This window comes from Symphalangus syndactylus, chromosome 14 (assembly GCF_028878055.3).
Source record: "Symphalangus syndactylus isolate Jambi chromosome 14, NHGRI_mSymSyn1-v2.1_pri, whole genome shotgun sequence".
Lineage (NCBI taxonomy): Eukaryota > Metazoa > Chordata > Mammalia > Primates > Hylobatidae > Symphalangus > Symphalangus syndactylus.
In genome coordinates, this window is record NC_072436.2 from 7,144,954 (window position 1) to 7,154,472 (window position 9,519).

Below are 9,519 nucleotides of genomic sequence, written 5' to 3' on the forward strand. Positions count from 1 at the left end.
GTAGACATTCTTTTTCCCAATATAGGCCTCTTAGCGCTCAGAATGTCCAATTGCAGTTTCTACAGAAAGAGTGTTTCAGAACGGCTCAATCAAAAGTAAGGTTCAACTCTGTTAGTTGAATGCACAGAACAGAAAGAAGTTTCATACAATGCTTCTGTGTAGTTTATATTTGAACATATTCTTTTTTCCACTATTACCCACTTAGCGCTACGAATGTCCAGTTGCATTTTCTACAGACAGAATGTTTCAAAACTGCTCAATCCAAAGTATGGTCTAACTCTGTTAGCTGAATGCTCAGATCAGAAAGAAGTTTCACAGAATGCTTCTGTGTAGTTTATATTTGAATATATTCCTTTTTCCACTACTACGCTCTTAGCGCTCCAAATGTCCAGTTGCATTTTCTACAGAAAGATTGTTCAGATCTGCTCAATCAAAAGTATGGTTTAACTCTGTTAGCTGAATGCACAGATCAGAAAGAAGTTTCACCGAATGATTCTGTGTAGTTTATATTTGAAGACATCCCTTTTTCCACTATTACCCTCTTAACGCTCCGAATCTCCACTTGCATTTTCTACAAACAGAGTGTTTCATAACTGCTCAATCAAAAATATGTTTTATCTCTGGTAACTGAATTTACAGATCAGAAATAAGTTTCACAGAATGCATCTGTGTAGTTTTTATTTGAAGATATTCTTTTTCCCAATGTAGGCCTCTTAGCGGTTATCATGTCCAATTGCAGTTTCTACAGAAAGAGTGTTTCAGAACGGCTCAATCAAAAGTAAGGTTCAACTCTGTTAGTTGAATACACAGAACAGAAAGAATTTTCACAGAATGCTACTGTGTAGTTTATATTTGAATATATTCCTTTTTCCACTATTACCCTCTTAGCGCTCCGAATGTCCACTTGCAATTTCTACAGAAAGAGTGTTCAGAACTGCGCAATCAAAAGTATGGTTTAACTCTGTTAGCTTAATGAACATATCAGAAATAAGTTTCACACAATGCTTCTGTGTACTTTTTATTTGAAGATATTATTTTTCCCAATAGAGGCCTCTTAGCACTCAGAATGTCCAAATGCAGTTTCTACAGAAAGAGTGTTTCAGAAAGGCTCAATCAAAAGTAAGGTTCAACTCTGTTAGTTGAATGCACAGAACAGAAAGAAGTTTCATACAATGCTTCTGTGTAGTTTATATTTGAACATATTCTTTTTTCCACTATTACCCACTTAGCGCTACGAATGTCCAGTTGCATTTTCTACAGACAGAGTGTTTCAAAACTGCTCAATCAAAAGTATGGTTTAACTCTGTTAGCTGAATGCTCAGATCAGAAAGAAGTTTCACAGAATGCTTCTGTGTAGTTTATATTTGAATATATATTTTTTCCACTACTACTCTCTTAGCGCTCCAAATGTCCAGTTGCATTTTCTACAGAAAGAGTGTTCAGATCTGCTCAATCAAAAGTATGGTTTAACTCTGTTAGCTGAATGCACAGCTCAGAAAGAAGTTTCACAGAATGATTCTGTGTAGTTTATATTTGGAGACATTCCTTTTTCCACTATTACCCTCTTAGCGCTCCGAATCTCCACTTGCATTTTCTACAGAAAGAGTGTTTCAGAACGGCTCAATCCAAACTAAGGTTCAACTCTTTTAGTTGAACAAACAGAACAGAAAGAAGTTTCACACAATTCTTCTGTGTAGTTTTTATTTGTAGACATTCATTTTCCCAATATAGGCCTCTTAGCGCTCAGAATGTCCAATTGCAGTTTCTACAGAAAGAGTGTTTCAGAACGGCTCAATCAAAAGTAAGGTTCAACTCAGTTGAATGCACAGAACAGAAAGAAGTTTCATACAATGCTTCTGTGTAGTTTATATTTGAGCATATTCTTTTTTCCACTATTACCCACTTAGCGCTACGAATGTCCAGTTGCATTTTCTACAGACAGAGTGTTTCAAAACTGCTCAATAAAAAGTATGTTTTAACTCAGTTAGCTGAATGCTCAGATCAGAAAGAAGTTTCACAGAATGCTTCTGTGTAGTTTATATTTGAATATATTCCTTTTTCCACTACTACGCTCTTAGCGCTCCAAATGTCCAGTTGCATTTTCTACAGAAAGAGTGTTCAGATCTGCTCAATCAAAAGTATGGTTTAACTCTGTTAGCTGAATGCACAGATCAGAAAGAAGTTTCACCGAATGATTCTGTGTAGTTTATATTTGAAGACATCCCTTTTTCCACTATTACCCTCTTAGCGCTCAGAATCTCCACTTGCATTTTCTACAAAAAGACTGTTTCATAACTGCTCAATCAAAAATATGTTTTATCTCTGGTAACTGAATTTACAGATCAGAAATAAGTTTCACAGAATGCATCTGTGTAGTTTTTATTTGAAGATATTCTTTTTCCCAATGTTGGCCTCTTAGCGCTTAGCATGTCCAATTGCAGTTTCTACAGAAAGAGTGTTTCAGAACGGCTCAATCAAAAGTAAGGTTCAACTCTGTTAGTTGAATGCACAGAACAGAAAGAATTTTCACAGAATGCTACTGTGTAGTTTATATTTGAATATATTCCTTTTTCCACTATTATCCTCTTAGCGCTCCGAATGTCCACTTGCATTTTCTACAGAGAGAGTGTTCAGAACTGCGCAATCAAAAGTATGGTTTAACTCTGTTAGCTTAATGAACATATCAGAAATAAGTTTCACACAATGCTTCTATGTACTTTTTATTTGAAGATATTATTTTTCCCAATAGAGGCCTCTTAGCACTCAGAATGTCCAAATGCAGTTTCTACAGAAAGAGTGTTTCAGAAAGGCTCAATCAAAAGTAAGGTTCAACTCTGTTAGTTGAATGCACAGAACAGAAAGAAGTTTCATACAATGCTTCTGTGTAGTTTATATTTGAACATATTCTTTTTTCCACTATTACCCACTTAGCGCTACGAATGTCCAGTTGCATTTTCTACAGACAGAGTGTTTCAAAACTGCTCAATCAAAAGTATAGTTTAACTCTGTTAGCTGAATGCTCAGATCAGAAAGAAGTTTCACAGAATGCTTCTGTGTAGTTTATATTTGAATATATTCCTTTTTCCACTACTACTCTCTTAGCGCTCCAAATGTCCAGTTGCATTTTCTACAGAAAGTGTGTTCAGATCTGCTCAATCAAAAGTATGGTTTAACTCTGTTAGCTGAATGCACAGATCAGAAAGAAGTTTCACAGAATGATTCTTTGTAGTTTATATTTGAAGACATTCCTTTTTCCACTATTACCCTCTTAGCGCTCCGAATCTCCACTTGCATTTTCTACAGAAAGAGTGTTTCAGAACGGCTCAATCAAAACTAAGGTTCAACTCTTTTAGTTGAACAAACAGAAGAGAAAGAAGTTTCACACAATTCTTCTGTGTAGTTTTTATTTGTAGACATTCTTTTTCCCAATATAGGCCTCTTAGCGCTCAGAATGTCCAATTGCAGTTTCTACAGAAAGAGTGTTTCAGAACGGCTCAATCAAAAGTAAGGTTCAACTCTGTTAGTTGAATGCACAGAACAGAAAGTAGTTTCATACAATGCTTCTGTGTAGTTTATATTTGAGCATATTCTTTTTTCCACTATTACCCACTTAGCGCTACGAATGTCCAGTTGCATTCTCTACAGACAGAGTGTTTCAAAACTGCTCAATCAAAAGTATGGTTTAACTCTGTTAGCTGAATGCTCAGATCAGAAAGAAGTTTCACAGAATGCTTCTGTGTAGTTTATATTTGAATATATTCCTTTTTCCACTACTACGCTCTTAGCGCTCCAAATGTCCAGTTGCATTTTCTACAGAAAGAGTGTTCAGATCTGCTCAATCAAAAGTATGGTTTAACTCTGTTAGCTGAATGCACAGATCAGAAAGAAGTTTCACCGAATGATTCTGTGTAGTTTATATTTGAAGACATTCCTTTTTCCACTATTACCCTCTTAGCGCTCCGAATCTCCACTTGCATTTTCTACAAAAAGAGTGTTTCATAACTGCTCAATCAAAAATATGTTTTATCTCTGTTAACTGAATTTACAGATCAGAAATAAGTTTCACAGAATGCATCTGTGTAGTTTTTATTTGAAGAGATACTTTTTCCCAATGTAGGCCTCTTAGCGCTTAGCATGTCCAATTGCAGTTTCTACAGAAAGAGTGTTTCAGAACGGCTCAATCAAAAGCAAGGATCAACTCAGTTGAATGCACAGAACAGAAAGAATTTTCACAGAATGCTACTGTGTAGTTTATATTTGAATATATTCCTTTTTCCACTATTACCCTCTTAGCGCTCCGAATGTCCACTTGCATTTTCTACAGAAAGAGTGTTCAGCACTGCGCAATCAAAATTATGGTTTAACTCTGTTAGCTTAATGAACATATCAGAAATAAGTTTCACACAATGCTTCTGTGTAGTTTTTATTTGAAGATATTATTTTTCCCAATATAGGCCTCTTAGCGCTCAGAATGTCCAATTGCAGTTTCTACAGAAACAGTGTTTCAGAAAGGCTCAATCAAAAGTAAGGTTCAACTCTGTTAGTTGAATGCACAGAACAGAAAGAAGTTTCATACAATGCTTCTGTGTAGTTTATATTTGAACATATTCTTTTTTCCACTATTACCCACTTAGCGCTACGAATGTCCAGTTGCATTTTCTACAGACAGTGTTTCAAAACTGCTCAATCAAAAGTATGGTTTAACTCTGTTAGCTGAATGCTCAGATCAGAAAGAAGTTTCACAGAATGCTTCTGTGTAGTTTATATTTGAATATATTCCTTTTTCCACTACTACTCTCTTAGCGCTCCAAATGTCCAGTTGCATTTTCTACAGAAAGAGTGTTCAGATCTGCTCAATCAAAAGTATGGTTTAACTCTGTTAGCCGAATGCACAGATCAGAAAGAAGTTTCACAGAATGATTCTGTGTAGTTTATATTTGGAGACATTCCTTTTTCCACTATTACCCTCTTAGCGCTCCGAATATCCACTTGCATTTTCTACAGAAAGAGTGTTTCAGAACGGCTCAATCAAAAGTAAGGTTCAACTCTTTTAGTTGAACAAACAGAACAGAAAGAATTTTCACACAATTCTTCTGTGTAGTTTTTATTTGTAGACATTCTTTTTCCCAATATAGGCCTCTTAGCGCTCAGAATGTCCAATTGCAGTTTCTACAGAAAGAGTGTTTCAGAACGGCTCAATCAAAAGTAAGGTTCAACTCTGTTAGTTCAATGCACAGAACAGAAAGAATTTTCACAGAATGCTACTGTGTAGTTTATATTTGAATATATTCCCTTTTCCACTATTACCCTCTAAGCGCTCCGAATGTCCACTTCCATTTTCTACAGAAAGAGTGTTCAGAACTGCGCAATCAAAAGTATGGTTTAACTCTGTTAGCTTAATGAACATATCAGAAATAAGTTTCACACAATGCTTCTGTGTAGTTTTTATTTGAAGATATTATTTTTCCCAATATAGGCCTCTTAGCGCTCAGAATGTCCAATTGCAGTTTCTACAGAAAGAGTGTTTCAGAAAGGCTCAATCAAAAGTAAGGTTCAACTCTGTTAGTTGAATGCACAGAACAGAAAGAAGTTTCATACAATGCTTCTGTGTAGTTTATATTTGAACATATTCTTTTTTCCATTATTACCCACTTAGCGCTACGAATGTCCAGTTGCATTTTCCACAGACAGGGTGTATCAAAACTGCTCAATCTGAAGTATGGTTTAACTCTGTTAGCCGAATGCTCAGATCAGAAATAAGTTTCACAGAATGCTTCTGTGTAGTTTATATTTGAATATATTCCTTTTTCCACTACTACGCTCTTAGCGCTCCAAATGTCCAGTTGCATTTTCTACAGAAAGAGTGTTCAGATCTGCTCAATCAAAAGTATGGTTTAACTCTGTTAGCTGAATGCACAGATCAGAAAGAAGTTTCACCGAATGATTCTGTGTAGTTTATATTTGAAGACATTCCTTTTTCCACTATTACCCTCTTAGCGCACCGAATCTCCACTTGCATTTTCTACAAAAAGAGTGTTTCATAACTGCTCAATCAAAAATATGTTTTATCTCTGTTAACTGAATTTACAGATCAGAAATAAGTTTCACAGAATGCATCTGTGTAGTTTTTATTTGAAGATATTCTTTTTCCCAATGTAGGCCTCTTAGCGCTTAGCATGTCCAATTGCAATTTCTACAGAAAGAGTGTTTCAGAACGGCTCAATCAAAAGTAAGGTTCAACTCAGTTGAATGCACAGAACAGAAAGAATTTTCACAGAATGCTACTGTGTAGTTTATATTTGAATATATTCCTTTTTCCACTATTACCCTCTTAGCGCTCCGAATGTCCACTTGCATTTTCTACAGAAAGAGTGTTCAACACTGCGCAATCAAAATTATGGTTTAACTCTGTTAGCTTAATGAACATATCAGAAATAAGTTTCACACAATGCTTCTGTGTAGTTTTTATTTGAAGATATTATTTTTCCCAATAGAGGCCTCTTAGCGCTCAGAATGTCCAATTGCAGTTTCTACAGAAAGAGTGTTTCAGAAAGGCTCAATCAAAAGTAAGGTTCAACTCGGTTAGTTGAATGCACAGAACAGAAAGAAGTTTCATACAATGCTTCTGTGTAGTTTATATTTGAACATATTCTTTTTTCCTCTATTACCCACTTAGCGCTACGAATGTCCAGTTGCATTTTCTACAGACAGAGTGTTTCAAAACTGCTCAATCAAAAGTATGGTTTAACTCTGTTAGCTGAATGCTCAGATCAGAAAGAAGTTTCACAGAATGCTTCTGTGTAGTTTATATTTGAATATATTCCTTTTTCCACTACTACTCTCTTAGCGCTCCAAATGTCCAGTTGCATTTTCTACAGAAAGAGTGTTCAGATCTGCTCAATCAAAAGTATGGTTTAACTCTGTTAGCTGAATGCACAGATCAGAAAGAAGTTTCACCGAATGATTCTGTGTAGTTTATATTTGAAGACATTCCTTTTTCCACTATTACCCTCTTAGCGCTCCGAATCTCCACTTGCATTTTCTACAAAAAGAGTGTTTCATAACTGCCCAATCAAAAATATGTTTTATCTCTGGTAACTGAATTTACAGATCAGAAATAAGTTTCACAGAATGCATCTGTGTAGTTTTTATTTGAAGATATTCTTTTTCCCAATGTAGGCCTCTTAGCGCTTAGCATGTCCAATTGCAGTTTCTACAGAAAGAGTGTTTCAGAACGGCTCAATCAAAAGTAAGGTTCAACTCTGTTAGTTGAATGCACAGAACAGAAAGAATTTTCACAGAATGCTACTGTGTAGTTTATATTTGAATATATTCCTTTTTCCACTATTACCCTCTTAGCGCTCCGAATGTCCACTTGCATTTTCTACAGAAAGAGTGTTTCAGAACGGCTCAATCAAAACTAAGGTTCAAATATTTTAGTTGAACAAACAGAACAGAAAGAAGTTTCACACAATTCTTCTGTGTAGTTTTTATTTGTAGACATTCTTTTTCCCAATATAGGCCTCTTAGCGCTCAGAATGTCCAATTGCAGTTTCTACAGAAAGAGTGTTTCAGAACGGCTCAATCAAAAGTAAGGTTCAACTCTGTTAGTTGAATGCACAGAACAGAAAGAAGTTTCATACAATGCTTCTGTGTAGTTTATATTTGAACATATTCTTTTTTCCACTATTACCCACTTAGCGCTACGAATGTCCAGTTGCATTTTCTACAGACAGAATGTTTCAAAACTGCTCAATCCAAAGTATGGTCTAACTCTGTTAGCTGAATGCTCAGATCAGAAAGAAGTTTCACAGAATGCTTCTGTGTAGTTTATATTTGAATATATTCCTTTTTCCACTACTACGCTCTTAGCGCTCCAAATGTCCAGTTGCATTTTCTACAGAAAGAGTGTTCAGATCTGCTCAATCAAAAGTATGGTTTAACTCTGTTAGCTGAATGCACAGATCAGAAAGAAGTTTCACCGAATGATTCTGTGTAGTTTATATTTGAAGACATCCCTTTTTCCACTATTACCCTCTTAACGCTCCGAATCTCCACTTGCATTTTCTACAAAAAGAGTGTTTCATAACTGCTCAATCAAAAATATGTTTTATCTCTGGTAACTGAATTTACAGATCAGAAATAAGTTTCACAGAATGCATCTGTGTAGTTTTTATTTGAAGATATTCTTTTTCCCAATGTAGGCCTCTTAGCGGTTATCATGTCCAATTGCAGTTTCTACAGAAAGAGTGTTTCAGAACGGCTCAATCAAAAGTAAGGTTCAACTCTGTTAGTTGAATACACAGAACAGAAAGAATTTTCACAGAATGCTACTGTGTAGTTTATATTTGAATATATTCCTTTTTCCACTATTACCCTCTTAGCGCTCCGAATGTCCACTTGCAATTTCTACAGAAAGAGTGTTCAGAACTGCGCAATCAAAAGTATGGTTTAACTCTGTTAGCTTAATGAACATATCAGAAATAAGTTTCACACAATGCTTCTGTGTACTTTTTATTTGAAGATATTATTTTTCCCAATAGAGGCCTCTTAGCACTCAGAATGTCCAAATGCAGTTTCTACAGAAAGAGTGTTTCAGAAAGGCTCAATCAAAAGTAAGGTTCAACTCTGTTAGTTGAATGCACAGAACAGAAAGAAGTTTCATACAATGCTTCTGTGTAGTTTATATTTGAACATATACTTTTTTCCACTATTACCCACTTAGCGCTACGAATGTCCAGTTGCATTTTCTACAGACAGAGTGTTTCAAAACTGCTCAATCAAAAGTATGGTTTAACTCTGTTAGCTGAATGCTCAGATCAGAAAGAAGTTTCACAGAATGCTTCTGTGTAGTTTATATTTGAATATATATTTTTTCCACTACTACTCTCTTAGCGCTCCAAATGTCCAGTTGCATTTTCTACAGAAAGAGTGTTCAGATCTGCTCAATCAAAAGTATGGTTTAACTCTGTTAGCTGAATGCACAGCTCAGAAAGAAGTTTCACAGAATGATTCTGTGTAGTTTATATTTGGAGACATTCCTTTTTCCACTATTACCCTCTTAGCGCTCCGAATCTCCACTTGCATTTTCTACAGAAAGAGTGTTTCAGAACGGCTCAATCCAAACTAAGGTTCAACTCTTTTAGTTGAACAAACAGAACAGAAAGAAGTTTCACACAATTCTTCTGTGTAGTTTTTATTTGTAGACATTCATTTTCCCAATATAGGCCTCTTAGCGCTCAGAATGTCCAATTGCAGTTTCTACAGAAAGAGTGTTTCAGAACGGCTCAATCAAAAGTAAGGTTCAACTCAGTTGAATGCACAGAACAGAAAGAAGTTTCATACAATGCTTCTGTGTAGTTTATATTTGAGCATATTCTTTTTTCCACTATTACCCACTTAGCGCTACGAATGTCCAGTTGCATTTTCTACAGACAGAGTGTTTCAAAACTGCTCAATAAAAAGTATGTTTTAACTCAGTTAGCTGAATGCTCAGATCAGAAAGAAGTTTCACAGAAT